At 47.7% G+C, this 14742-nt stretch overlaps 1 long non-coding RNA gene across 1 annotated transcript; it reads left to right on the forward strand.

The window, feature by feature from the left end:
• Positions 1 to 7711: 7711 nt before the first annotated feature.
• LOC134481325 (uncharacterized) lies at positions 7712 to 13572 on the forward strand. Its single transcript, XR_010056821.1, has 2 exons — positions 7712 to 8029; positions 13255 to 13572. It is a non-coding gene; the product is annotated as an uncharacterized LOC134481325 (long non-coding RNA).
• The last annotated feature ends 1170 nt before the right edge of the window (positions 13573 to 14742 follow it).

Consider the following 14742-nt stretch of genomic DNA (forward strand, 5'->3'; position numbering starts at 1 on the left):
GATGGGTGAAGGAAGGAAGGAGTGAATGACAACCTCCTTTCCTGCAATAAAATAAAACTATGGGACTTGGGAGGCAGCTTCATTGGAAAAGGTTTGCCATGCAAGCCCAAGTGTGGAGAACGTGTATAGCCCCAATACTAGGGGAGGAGGGGCCGGAGACTCCTTGGGCTCACTGGCCAGCTATCCTAGCTTAATAAAGAGTCTCAGGCAGGGAAAGACCCTGCTTCAAAAGATAGAGTGGATGCCATTTAAGAAACTAGAACCAAGGTTTGCCTCTGCCCTCTACAGACATGTGCATGTGCAAACACACACACACACACACACACACACACACACACACAAGAAAAGGTCATGAAATAAATTTTAAAGATCAACTAGAGGTTAAAACTAAATCAAAAAATGCAGCAAGAGTCAAAACAGGGGGTTGCAGAGATGGCGCAGAAGTAAGAGCACTGGCTGTTCCTTCTGAGGCCCTGAATTCAATTCCTAGAACACACTTATAGGAGGACCTGCCACCTGTCTGTAATTCTAGTTCCACGGGGACTCTGACGCCCTCACACAAACAAATGTGCAAAACACAGATGCACATAAAATAAATTATTTTTAAAAAAGGAAATAAAATAGAGAAGTAAAAAAGAGAGAGAGAGCCAGAAACAGCATTACCAGATTAACCCCCAAGGAGAATGCCCAGAGAGGACTCTCAAACACCTCAGCTGGCTTCCCTGAATTTATCTCCAGCTCAATGAGAAAAGCATAGTCCCCCTGGTGACAGGAAGTATGGGGAGATTGTATCCTCTATGGCTCGGAAGCTACACCCATGTGTGGTCACCTAAAGGAGAACTGAACAATGACACTAGCTGACATGCCAACATGGCTGAGGGAATCTCACTAGACCCCACCCCCAGAAGAAGACAGGCAATAAATGGCTACGGAGAGTGGGAGGGTTAGTCCTCCCTGGGGATGAGCCCCCAACCTGTCATCCAACACCAAATATGTAGCATATATATACACAAACACATACATATACACAACATTAAATGAACTCATCGGGTTATATTTATGTATTTATATGTATGTGTGTAAGTGTAAATGCATGTAACAGGTAATTACAGAGAAGGAGGCTATGAACTTGAGAAGGGGCTACACGGCAGGAGTTACAGGGAGGAGAAAGAAGGATGTAAACCCAGTACTCATGCAACGAGTTATGTATGTATGTGGTAAGCGATACATGGTGTCTTGCCACTCAACAGGACAGCGTTCTGTGTAAGCAGCAAGCCTTCAGGAGCTGCGCAGAGTTCAAACTGCCCGCTACTTTCGTCCCCGTCCCAAATATTCAAGAGTTGTTCCCGTGAACAGGGACACGGGCCAATGTCATTGTCATTGGGCATGGAGAGGAGGCCATTGTCCTAGACCCACAGTGGCAGAGGTCAGCTGGAGTGTCCTCAGTTAACCCTGAGGTGTGTTCACAGAGGTGAGTTCAGAACTTGGATGCACGCGAGCCAGCGGTGTACAGCTCAGTAAGAGAAGATTAAATGTGAGAATCAATGTGCACAGAGGCCCAAGAACCCCATATCTGCCATATGCCAACCAGGAAAGCTGGTAGTGTTCTGCAGTCACAGCCCAGAGGCCCGACATTGCGGATACCAATGGTCCACGGCCAAGACTGAGTCCCAAAGCCAGAGAACCAGTTGCTCCATCTCCAGGGATAGAAGATGCGGCTCAGAGATTAGAGGGGACGGATTCATTCTTTCGCTGTGTGTCCTTCTTGGACCTCAATAGACTGGATCTCAACTAAATCAGTGAAGGCAGATCTTCTTCACCTAATCCCATGATTCAGTGGGCTCTTCTAGAAACATCCTCACAGACTCACCCAGAAACAATGTTTTGTCAACTCTCCGGGTATCCCTACGCCAGGGAGCTCGAACCTAAACAAATGATCACAGAGTTACAACACACTTGGTTATGGGCTCAATGCCAGCAAGATTTGTGTGTGCGTAAGACCCCAGAGGGCAAACCTGAGAGCCCGTAGAGATAAAGTGTTAGCCACGGGCTGGAGAGATAGCTCAGTGGTTAAGAACACTTTGTTGCTCTTCCAGAGGACCCAAGTTCAGTTCCCAGTACCCACATAGCAGCTCAAAATCATCTGTAACGCTAGTTCCGGGGAATCTGTCGCCCTCTGCTGGCCTCTGCAGGAACTATGTGGAAAGGGAAGAATTTAGGCTCAAAGACTGAAGAACTGATTTAGAAAAGAACGGAAATGGGGTTGGACCTTGGCCGGGTTCTCGCTCGTTCTGAAATCGTGCTTTCTCACCTGGAACCCTGTCCCTCCTCCACTCACTGTCTCCTCAGCATCCCATGCACGCTGCACTCTTCTCTCTCTGTGTAGAGCATCTTTCTCCACACAGTGGAAGATATTCCTGCCTACTTCTTGGGTTTGTTTTGGAGTGGGGGTGGGGAAGACCAGAGACAGGGTCTCACTGTGTAGCTCTGGATCTCCTGGAACTCACTATGTAGACCAGGCTGGCCTCAAATTCACAGAGATCCACCTGCCTACACCTCCCTAATCCTAGGATAAAAGGTGAGCACCCCCACGCCTGGCTCAACATGGGACTTTTAGCAGCTTATAGGACCTGCCACCTATCAAGGGCAGACGCTGCTATTCTGTGCTCTTAGGGCAATCTTGATGCTCCAAATTGGTTGGATGTCTCTTCCCAGGAAGTTAAGCAAATCCAAGCAGAGGAACAATCCAGGTAGAGCAACGTACCCTAGAGACTAAGGCAATAGGAAGTTGGCAGACACACATTAGGGCTGTGACACACGTTAGGGCTGTGACTGCCAGCCTCTTATAATCAAAAAGTAAAAGTTTCCAGATTTGGGAACTGGGGAAGAGGAAGTGTCCGTGTAGAAGCCAGAAGAGAACCTAGGGTGTCATTCCTCAGACACAGTCCACTTTGAGGTTTTGTTTTAGATTTGTTTTGATCACATGTGTCTAACTTTATGCCTGCTGGGACCAGAGTTGTTGGATCCCCTAGAGCTGAAGTCCTGAGCAACCGTAAGCTGCCTGACATTGGTACTGGGAATCAAACCCGGATCCTCTGGGAGACCATGGTGTACACCAGTCCTATCCCACAAGTCTTATTTTGTTTTTTTATTTTGTGACATGACCTCACACTGACCCAGAATTTAATGATTAGAGTAAGCTGGCTGGCCAGTAATCAAACACACTGGATTTTCTGTTATGGGGGTCAAATTGGGGTCCTGGTTTTTATGTGACTAGAACAGAACCCACTGAAACATCCAAACCCACAAATTTCCAGGAGAGTTATTATTAATTTTTTAAAATTATATATATATATAGGTTTTTTGACTATACGTAGGTGCGTGTCTGTGTACCACCGGCATGACTAGTGCCCACCGAGAACAGAAGAAGGGCATCAGATGCCCTGGAAATGGAGTTAAAGATGGTTGTGAGCTGCCATGTGGGTGATGGGAATAGAACCCAGGTCTTCCTCAAGAGCATCCAGTGCTCTTTTTTTTTTTTTTTTTCATCCAGTGCTCTTAACCATTGACCCATCTGTTCCGTCCCTGCAGATTTGAGGGTGCTCTCTCTCTCTCTCTCTCTCTCTCTCTCTCTCTCTCTCCTTCCCTCCCCCCCACTATCACTCTCCCTCCTTCCCTCCGTGTGTGTATGTGTGTGTATGTGTGTGTGTATGTGTGTATGTGTGTGTATGTGTGTGTATGTGTGTGTATATGTGTGTGTGTGTGTGTGTGTGTGTGTGTGTGTGTGTACCGTTCAATTACAGGGAGTTGTGAGCGAAAGATGTGGGTTCTGCCAACTGAACCTGTGTCCTCTGTGAGAACAGTACACGTTCCTAAATGCTGAGCAATCTCTCCAGCCCGCCAGCTTTCCTGATTTTAAATGTTTCTATATCCCATACTTGTCTTAAAGTTCACCTTCATCTCTCCGCTGCTCTGGTGGTTGCGTTCGCTGTGTTTGAAGGGGTGTTCAGTGTGCCCACAGAAAGGATAGTATTCGCTGGTGCTCTTCCCAGCTCTGTGGGAGACAGGAAAGGGAGGATCGCGCTTGCTTCCTAAACCTTCCAGACCCCTACACAGGGAACAGAGCGTGAAGCCGCTTACATTAAAACAGGCTGAGAAGACCTTTGGTAAGTGGCTCAGAAACGCCCTCCTCTGAGCTCCCCAGAGTCACCAAATGAGCGTGAAGAGCCCGTGGTAGAGACATAAGTCCACTCCAACCAAGAAGAGTGTGTTAATAGCCAGCCTACATAGCCATTAAATCACAGAGCGCACATTAAGATTCTGGCTGCGGGCGACAGAGGAGCACTTACCAGAGGTGAAGCCTCTGGAAATGCCATTTATCTCAATATAGGGCTGCTGAGACGGAACAAAAAGGCAGGGGTGTGGTGGGAGGAGGGAGAGCGAGCGGGTCCTGGATTCCCGGTAGGGCAGGGTGACCTGCAGCAGGCCACACCGCTGCTGCGTGCGCGCTGTCTGTACTGAAGCGCTAGCAGCGCAAGGCACTGGACCGCTGTGTCCCCGGACCTGGTTTGGGCCTAGCTCTACCAAAAGCTTCCACGGCTGACCTTCTGTGCAGACCTCCAGGGAACAAATTATCGCCAGGGGCTGGAAAGATGGCTTTTGCAGAAGACCTGAGTTTGATCTCCAGCATCCACATCTGATATCTGAGCTCCAGCCCTCGCATGCACCCGCCTCCACCCAGATGTACACATAATTAAAAAGAAATAAATCCCTACTTTTACCAAGGACACACCATACACACACACACACACACACACACACACACACACACACACACACACACACACAAACACCATGCTTGGTCCAACAATTCCAAGGACTGCTGCGGAATCACTTGGGAACCATGGGAGTTCCTGGTCTTTCTGAATCCATGCTTTAGCATTCCTCAGAGGCTCGCCAATTGAGCCATGCCTTTCTGCCTCTGAAGAGAAATTCTTTTTCAAAGGAAAACAGACATTCACTGAAGGAAATATCATGTCCCCAAGACACCTGCCTTCTGGTTCAGACAACTTCACCAGAAGTACCCCACAGCTCCAAGGTTATGAAGCCACCACCTCATGCCCAGCCCCTACCCCCAGACCCTCGGGACTCAGCGCTAAGCTGCGTCACTCCGTGTGACAGGTCACTTAGACAAATGTCCTGAGAGTTGGGTAGGGTAATTAGCACATTCATTAATTAGAGTGCTGTTAGCGGTTTGACTGTGAAGGACGACCATTTGTCAACAGAGAGCAAGACAGCTGGGGCCAAGCGGTGACTTGAGAGAGAGCAATTCAAGGATGGCGGTGGCGCTGACCAGCTGCTATTTAAAAATGTGGGGGTTGTTCAGACATTTAGCATCGATGCACTTCCATCGCCATGGCAACGTGGGGCCTGCTCTGCCGGGCTGCCGGGGGAACAGCGTTCATGTGTCCTCCACAAACACCTCAGGGTGCAAGCTGCCATCTTCCGGCATCTCTGCCCTTCACTTCTCTTGCAAGGCTGCCTCCACACTCATTAAAAGAAGCACCAGCCAGCATACAATGGACAGGGACACACGTGTGCCTGAGGGACAGGGCACAGGAGATAGGGTCAGTCCCAGGGTAGGGAGAGAGGTACAGGCTCAATCTATAGGTACAAATTAGATATGGTTATGAAATAATTTGTTTCCATTTTTAGCTGCTCAATATTCAGACCAATACTAATCTAGGAGAAAAAAGAGACAAGATAAAAGAGACCAGACACGTTTTGTTCTAAATAGTCCATGCCCGTTGTTTTAAAAAGCAAACAAACAACCCAGCTGGATAGTAATGGCACATGCCTCTGATCCCAGCACTCAGGAGGCAGAGGCAGAGGCAGAGGCAGAGGCAGAGGCAGAGGCAGAGGCAGAGGCAGAGGCAGAGGCAGAGGCAGAGGCAGAGGCAGAGGCAGAGGCAGAGGCAGAGGCAGAGGCAGAGGCAGAGAGAGAGGCAGAGAGGCAGAGAGGCAGAGAGGCAGAGAGGCAGAGAGGCAGAGAGGCAGAGAGGCAGAGAGGCAGAGAGGCAGAGAGGCAGAGAGGCAGAGAGGCAGAGAGGCAGAGAGGCAGAGAGGCAGAGAGGCAGAGAAGCAGAGAGGCAGAGAGGCAGAGGCAGAGGCAGAGGCAGATGGATCTCTGTGAGTTCGAGGTCGGCCTGGTCTACAGAGCAAGTTCCAGGACAGCCAGAGCTACACCAAGAAACCCTGTCTCATTAAAACCAACCAACCAACAACCAACCCAATTGTCAGTTTACACTGCAGTGGTGGTTACCTGCAGAAGACCCACATGAGATCAAGCCGGACAGAATCCTGTGGGAGATGGTCCCAAGCCAAGCCCTGTACTGAGCTATTGGCTGTGCAAAGTTGCTGGAGAAGGAGACTCATTCACTATTGAGGGTGTGCCAGAGCCCACGCTCCAGTGGATGGCCGCCCACTCATGCACACATGGGCACTACAGTTTGGCTTCTCTTCGGTGATTCTCAACCTGTGTGAGTCTCGACCAACTTGGGTCACCTGGTCGCCTAAGACCATCAGAAAACACAGAGATTTACACACGTTATGATTCACGACAGCCCCAAAGTCACAGTTATGAGATAGCAAGGAAATAACTTTGTGGTTAGGGGTCACCACCACGTGAGGAACTGTCTTATAGAGTTACGGCGTTAGGAAGGTTGAGAACCACTGCGTTAGTTTAAAAAAGAAAAAGAGCATGAAGTTGTGAGAGGGCATGTTGGTGGTGAGTTAGAACATGGGGGGAGTTAGAGGAGGGGCGAGCAGGGGGATAAGATCATATTTCATAGCATTTGTGTATGAAATTCTCAAGAAAATTTTAAAATGTTGCTGTGTGGACCCACATCTCTGGCTTTTGTCAGATGGCGTCTGTCACAGAAAACTCAGGTTTGGGAGCTGACAGTGGCCCGTGGTGAAGCAGCAGATGTTCACCATGGGTCACAGGTCGGCTTTCTTCAGAGGCCTCAGTCATAAAATCCTTAGGGGCCAGGCTGAGCTTCTCCACAGTCATCCTCCAAAGACCCCAAGACCCGCTATGCACCACACTTCAAGTCCGGTCGTTTCTATTAGGTCCAGAAGGCCCAAGGAGTGTAGCAACTGCTACGTAGCATCTGACCTTGTGTGCGAAGCCCTCATTGTTTTGGCTCTCAATAAAAACCCGGCTCCTTTTTAGGTAACTCACTAACCGGATTGCTGTGTCATGGCCAAATAAAGTATGTGCTGCCCCTCAAGCCTAGGAATTACTTCTTTTCCTCTGTGGTAAGAGGAGCTAGATGCAGGAGCTCGTTCTTTACCTTGGCAGGGATCATTTGCAATGGCTCTCGGGACTGCTGGATTCCTGAAAATTTTCATAAAACAAGCAGCCCTCGGAGTTTTTAATGTGATACAAATCCACCCCGCGTCCATACAAAGACCCACACTGTGTTCGTAGCAGCTTTATTCAAAATAACCCAAAGTGGGAACAACTCGAATATCCGTGAGCAAACAAATAAGTAAACAGACTGCGGTGTGTTCTTACAGCGAGGCTGTTCACTAATAAAACAGAGAAGACCAGAAGCTGTCACAGTGTAGAGGAATCAAACCACAAAACCATTGTGCCGGTTCGAAGAAGACCCAGCCGTATGGTTCCTAGTGCTAGACGCCCCGAAGCTGAAAAGCGGTCCGCAGAGGCAGGAAGCTCTGTGGCTCTCGGGTGGTGGGGCTGGGGGTGATGTCACTGGGCGTGGCGGCGCCGAATGTTTTAAAACAGGAATGTTCGACGTCGTTACTTTGGTGATGACTACGAACGTACACATTTGTTGAAATACGGCGTGTTACGCCCCTCAGATCGGGTTTCCTGAGTTCCTGCCCTGCCCTGACTGCCCTCGGTGATGGACGGTCACCTAGAAGCGTAAGCAGAAATAAACCTTTTCCTCTGGAGACTGGAATTTGAGGCGCATGTTGGTCCGATTGGCCGATAAAAACTTCGGTGAGCTTGGAGAGCTTGGGATCTTGCTGACCTGAGAGCCTAATTGCCTAAATACTTTTTTTTTTTCCAAAAGCTATTCCTGGCCCGCATCTGTATCAGATCTAATATAAAGATAAACAGATTTAAAAAAAACCTTTAGAATATATTAGTAACAAAACCCTCTTCTCCACCAACAGAAGGGCTAAGAATGCTATTGGCTGCATCTGAGGCCAAGAGCTGAGATTCCTCTGTCTGTCCTAACATTCCCACCCACACATGTCTAAAATGCCTTGATTTATAGCTTCCTGTGTTCAGTTCCTATAAGAACTCCATGAAGCTGCTTCCACATTGAAATGTTGTATTTCGGGAAAGCTGAGTATAGGTTCCAAGGCCATGGTCACTCAGATTTGGCTCAAAAATATGCTCTTACTCCATTTGAAATAAAGGCTTGGTGCTTGTGTGGGTGTGCACATGGGTGCGTGTGCATGTGCCTGTGTGTGTGCGTGGGTGCACGCATGGTGCAGGCACATATGCATGGGTGCATGCGTGCACGGGTGGGTTGGGTGGGTGGGTACCTGAGTGCTTTCATGGTGCAGGCGCATGTGTGCGTGCATGGGGAGGATGCATGCGTGGGTGTGTGCATGGTGCAAGTGTATGTGTACGTGCCAGCGCACATGCGTGCGTGCATGTGTGCGTATGTGTGCACATGGTGCAAGCGCAGGTATGCATGCATGCATGATATAAGCGCATGTGTACATTTGTGTTGACACCTTTCCCAAGGCTTTTTGGCCAAGGTATTTGTCACAGCAACAGAAAAACAAGCTAGAACAGACTCAAGCCCTGAACATATATGTATATATATACATATATATATATATGTATATATATATATATATATGCTTTTGAGTCAAGACTCCTCCTAGGTATTTGTTGAGCGTCTCACACTGCAGACTATAAACTTTGTTTATAGTGGAGCTCCCCTGACTCCATCTTGTCCATTGAGATCCAGTCAGGTTCACCTGACAAGTGTACCTTAGAGAAGCCCACACCCCCAATCTCAGGTGTGTCTTAACCTGTCACCCGTGCCTCCCCTGGTCTTAACACTCGAGATTAAAAATCTGTCGGTGCCTGCACCGACACAGTACCGAGAATCGGGCGAAAGCCTGTGGGATTAAAGAAACACGCACACACACACACACAGGTTATCGTGTCAAGCCAGGAGAGGAAAAGAGAGAGAGAGAGAGAGAGAGAGAGAGAGAGAGAGAGAGAGAGAGGAAGAGGAAGAGCGGAAGAGTCTCCTGTAGCTTTATTTACCACTTATATACACAAGTTCTCCAGGTAGAAAATATCTGGGAAGCACAGTGGGAAACCCTGGCTCATGACTACCTGGCTTCGTGACTTCGGTGACAAAAGACCGATTAGGAGACCTGAATTAATTAGGGAGAAATCCGAGAAGACCAGCCTAAATCTCAAGGATAAAGGCTGAGGAAGCAAAAGGCAGAAGTAAATTGTCCACCACCCAGGTGTGGTCCAGGTGTGTCGGTTCCACATGCATCAGCCGGGCTCAGCAGGGGTCATGCAGTGGAGACACGGGGTGTTTACTACTTGGTCTTTTCTTCCTGTGCCGTAAATTCATGGGAGAGGCTTTTGTTATGAGTCACAATCTCATGACTTTATGGCAGTACTCTTAACTGTGGCCATACAGTCACAAAGTGGCCAGGCCCAAATCCAATACGATTGATTCCCTACAAAAATCTATATTTAAAATGACCGGCACATCCTGAAATTCTTTTCTGAGGTGAATCCAAGGATCAGGATTTGTTGTTTTAATCTGAACGGAGGCCCCTAAAAGACTAAGGGCACTTCTTGGACTGCAGCCCTAGACTGTATGGCACTGCTCTTCATCCCAATAGTACAGCCATTCCAAGGTCATCGATGGCCCACGGGCTTTTCCTCTTCCTGTTCTTCCTCACAAATGACCCTTCCGTGTTAGCTTCACCCCCATGGACTTAGGTGGTTCTGGAGTGTTCACCCTCTGTTGCATTTTTAGGAAATAGAAAAAGATAGAAGAGGAACTTGCCCCTCCAAAGAGCTCCCCTGGAAGCCCCATCCACAGGAAGCCCATGAGAAGCTCCACCCGTGGGGAGCACCACCCACAGGCTTTCTTATTGTGATTCCTCTCTTAGTGTCCAGAATGTTGTTGCATGGTTGTCCCTAGCTGCAGAGAGAACTCTATGGCCTCACCACGGGGCAGGCACAGTATACCCAAGTAATGTTTGCAGTGCATGGCGATGGGTAATGGGTAAACAATTGTCCCCAACTTTTCTGCAGAGGAGATAAAGGAAAGTCTTCCTGGGGGGATGGGAGTGGGAGAGAGTGGGGTGTCAGAAATGAGGAAATGACATATTCAAATATCCTCAGTAAAAGAACATCATGATACTGTTGGAGAGCATTAAAAAAATGTCCACGTAGCTGGAAACCAAAGAGTATGGTATGAGAAGAAGCTGGAGAACCCCAGCAGGGGTTTCTAAATGCCCTTGGGGGCAAAGAGCAGGAGCCCGAGGACCTGGGAGAAGGTGTCTCACAGGTGGCTTGGCGTCTATTACTCGGACTGTGGTGCTGAATGAGAATTGAAGGACGCAGCACGGACACCAGGTGGGTGGGTGGTGGGAGAGCGAGTTCCTAGAGTTCTATAAACTGTGTCTATTGACATAGAGTCATTGGGGAGATGTTTGTGGATTTGAGGTTTGTTTACTAACAGTACCTGCAAAGCTTAGTGAAGGATGGGGAATAAAGAATTGTTAGGTGGCTGGACAGACATTGGAAGGCTCGGCAGTTATTGAGAATAGACACACACGGGGGGTGGGGGGAGCAAGCTTTGGATTACATGAAAATCATATATTAGCTGCTGTGGACACATTTGAATACAACTTATTCACACCAGGCTGGAGAGATGGCTCAGCGGTTAGGAGCACTGACTGCTCTTCCAGAGGTCCTGAGCTCAATTCCCAGCAACCGCATGGTGGTTCACAACCACCTGTAACGGGGATCCAATGCCCTATTCTGGTGGCCTCTTCTGGTATGTCTGAAGACAGTGACAGACATTAAATAAATAAATCTTAAAAATAAAAAAAAAAGAAGCCCACACCCATTCTAATAACTTCTCTTAGCAGCTATATTATATTTAATCTGCATTTAAAACTGTTAGGTTTGAAGTGCCCCCCTCTCCCCAAATGGGGTGACAGCCAGGGCTACACAGAATAACCCTGTCTCAAAGGGGGAAAAAGTTCTCAGCTATCAATGACAGATTCAACGTGCTCGACTCATCTGCAGACCAGGCGACAGCTCCTGTGGAGGCTGTGTGCACATAGAAAACGAGGAGAGATGTTAGCAAGGTACTTATACAACAAATTAACTTGATCGGGCTGGAAAGATGGCTCAGCCATTAAGAGCACTGCTGTTCTTCCAGAGGACCCAAGGTTTAATTCCCAGCACCTGTATGGCAGCTCACAATTCTCTGTAACTTCAGTTACTGGGAACATTACGCCCTCTTCTGGCTTCCTCAGGAACTGCACACACATGGCGCACATACATACAAACAAAACACTCAGATACAGATTATAAAAATAATCTTTAAAAAAAAAAAGCTGACCACATGAATAGAATACATTCAGCATTCAAGCATTTCTTGTTCCCAGTTTCTTCCTGAATAAGCTGAAGATGTCACCATTTGTGGTGCTAATGGATTTCATAACTAATTCAGGATGTGGCTAAATTCATAGCACTGAAATAATTTATTTGAACTTCCTGGTTCCTCCATGCTTAATTGTCAACTTCTGACACTGCATTAAACATGAGGTCTCCATGCTTTTACTCTGCAAAATTCACATTGTTTTACGCCTGTAATTATATTTTGTTGGTTATTCCTCGATGGTGTGCGGTCTATTTAAAGTGTGTCTCCTGAGGGCCTCATATGTTTACTGCATTAGAAAAGAAGATGTTCTCGCATATCTGGAGAGATAATACGGTTTTATTGTACCTGAAGCTTGTTAAGAACCACTGAGGTCGGGGTTGGGGGTTTAGCTCAGCGGTAGAGCACTTGCCTAGCAAGCGCAAAGTCCTGGGTTTGGTCCCCAGCTCCAAAGAAAAGAAAAAAGAAAAAAAAAAGAAAAAAAAAAAAGAACCACTGAGGTCTATGCTAGGTATCAGGGAGGGTGGGGGGTGTGAACTACAGAGCCCTGCAGTGCATGACACCGTAGAATTGAAAAGAAGTGACAGTCCCAATCCCAAAGGCCACCATATACGCCAAAAGTATTTTCTTTTTTTCTTTTCTTTTTTTTTTTTTCAGAGCTGGGGACCGAACCCAGGGCCTTGCGCTTGCTATGCAAGCGCTCTACCACTGAGCTAAATCCCCAACTCCCAAAAGTATTTTCAAACTCCACAAGAAGTGATATACTTAACACTTGGGAGGCAGAGGCAAGAAAATTGCTGCTGCAAGTTTGAGGCCAGTCTGGCCTACATCATGAATAGCAGCCAGACTTTTATACCAAGAGGCTGTCTACAGCAGAGACCGCTAGCAGTCACCTCGGCTGCCCCAAGCTTATCCATCACTTCTATTGAACACATCCATCTAGAGCAGTGGTTGTCAACCTGCCTCATGGCCCGATGCTGCACCCCTTTAATACAGTTCCTTGTGTTGTGGTGACCCCCCAACCATAACATTATTTCTGTTGCTACTTCGTAACTGTAATATCCCTACTGTTATGAAATCACAATGTAAACATATGATACACAGGATATCTGATATGGCCCTGTGAAAGGATCACTTGACCCCGCCCCCAAAGAGGTCAAGACTCAGAGACTGAGAAGCTCTGATCCAGAACAAGTGAATGAGCTATGTCATTCAAGATGAACTGTACAAAAGACAGCCCTGAGCTTCCTTTGTGTGTGTGTGTGAGTTTTAAATTATATGTATTTATCTTATTTTGTGTGCGAATGTTTTGCCTGAACCTATACCTGTTCCTCCAGAGACCCGGGTTTAATTCCCAGCACCCACATGGCAGCTCACAGCCTTCTGTAACCACACGCGTGCTTGATGCCTGTGAGGTTCAAAAGATGGCATCAGATCGCCTGGAGCAGAGCCACCGATGGTTGTGAAGCAACATTTCAGTGCTGGGAATCGAGATGTGCTTTCAAAATCTATTTCAAGATAGAATTCACTAATGTAGGATGATGTCATTATGCAGATGGAGGCCTGTCATTGGATGAGAAGGAAGGATGGGCGGGAGAAAAGTTTCAGAGCAGCAGAGGAAGCTGGAGCGAGCAGGAGGCAGCCAAGAGAACATGGTGGCGCATGTTAAGATTCCTCTCTGAGGCTGGAGAGATGGCTCAGCAGCTAGGAGCACTGACTGCTCTTCCAGAGGTCCTGAGTTCAACTCCCAGCAACCACATGGTGGTTCACAACCATCTGTAAGGAGATCCGATGCCCTCTTCTGGTGTATCTGAAGACAGCTACGGTGTACTTATATATAATAAATAAATCTTAAAAAAAAAAAAAAAAAAAAGATTCCTCTCTGAGGGTTGGGGATTTGGCTCAGTGGCAGAGCGCTTGCCTGGCAAGCGCAAGGCCCTGGGTTCGGTCCCCAGCTCTGGAAAAAAAAAGAAAAGATTCCTCTCTGCACATGTTACAGGTTGCTATGACTATTCTTAAGGGATGGATGTGTACAGGATTTTGTGGTGCCTAGATGGGCAAATTGTATCTTATCTAGGTGGGAGGTTTATATCCTTACCAATTGGCTGTAAGTTTATTGTGTGGATGTATTGTGGGTTGAGAAATTAACATGTAAATTGCCTTAGGGTTTGTCGAGTCTTCATTTTACCGGGTGGCTGGAACCAGAGGGCTGCCGGGAGAGATTCTAATCCGAGATGAATTAGCCCTACTTCCAATGGCCCGCTGGAGCCAGAACTAGCAAGAGAGCACAACCGCCAGGGTACAAGCGGGAACTGGTTCCGCCATCTTTTATATTTTTACCGCAACACGCTTAACAGCATTTGACTCCTGGAAGTGCCCTAGAGAGCCTCAGCACTGGGTAAAGGCCTGTAGCAAACAGAAGTTCCATACCTGCAGCCGATGATAAGCTGGAAAGTGGGAGAAATAAGAAAAGCATGCGGTGGCTGGAGAGGTGGCCTGGCAGTAAAGAGTGCCTAAAGCTCTCCCGGAGGACCTGAGCTCAGTTCCCAGCACCCATATCGGATGGTTCCCAACCACCTAGCCCCAGGGAGATCAGCTGTCCCTAGCCTCCAAGAGCACCGGCATTCCTGTGCACACACCACACATGCATAGACATGAGTAAAAATAAAATTCAAATGCAAGTGGACCATCACACTGAGATATGGACCTTAAGACGAATAGTGAGGGGCCAGCATGGGTTCTTGAAAAGCTTAGGTGAAACAAAGCAGAAAGCTTTAAGCACTGGGAACGTACACGGAATCCAACCGAGTGTAGTTGATCTTACATATTTTGCTTCGCTGTTGACAACAGCCCTGTGTGAGGCCATGGTTGACCCTACTTTATAAAGGAGGATGCCGAGAACACACAAAGCATGTGGTAAAGCCAACATCCTAGAGTGACGTCACTGCGGTGGCAGCCATCGCTAACATACACGGAATGTTTTCTGCGCCTGCCATACACGGAGCACCTTACATCCATTTTAACCCTTGATTTTTACATAGGT

The sequence above is a fragment of the Rattus norvegicus genome, chromosome 12, assembly GCF_036323735.1.
Source record: "Rattus norvegicus strain BN/NHsdMcwi chromosome 12, GRCr8, whole genome shotgun sequence".
In the NCBI taxonomy this organism is placed as follows: Eukaryota; Metazoa; Chordata; class Mammalia; order Rodentia; family Muridae; genus Rattus; species Rattus norvegicus.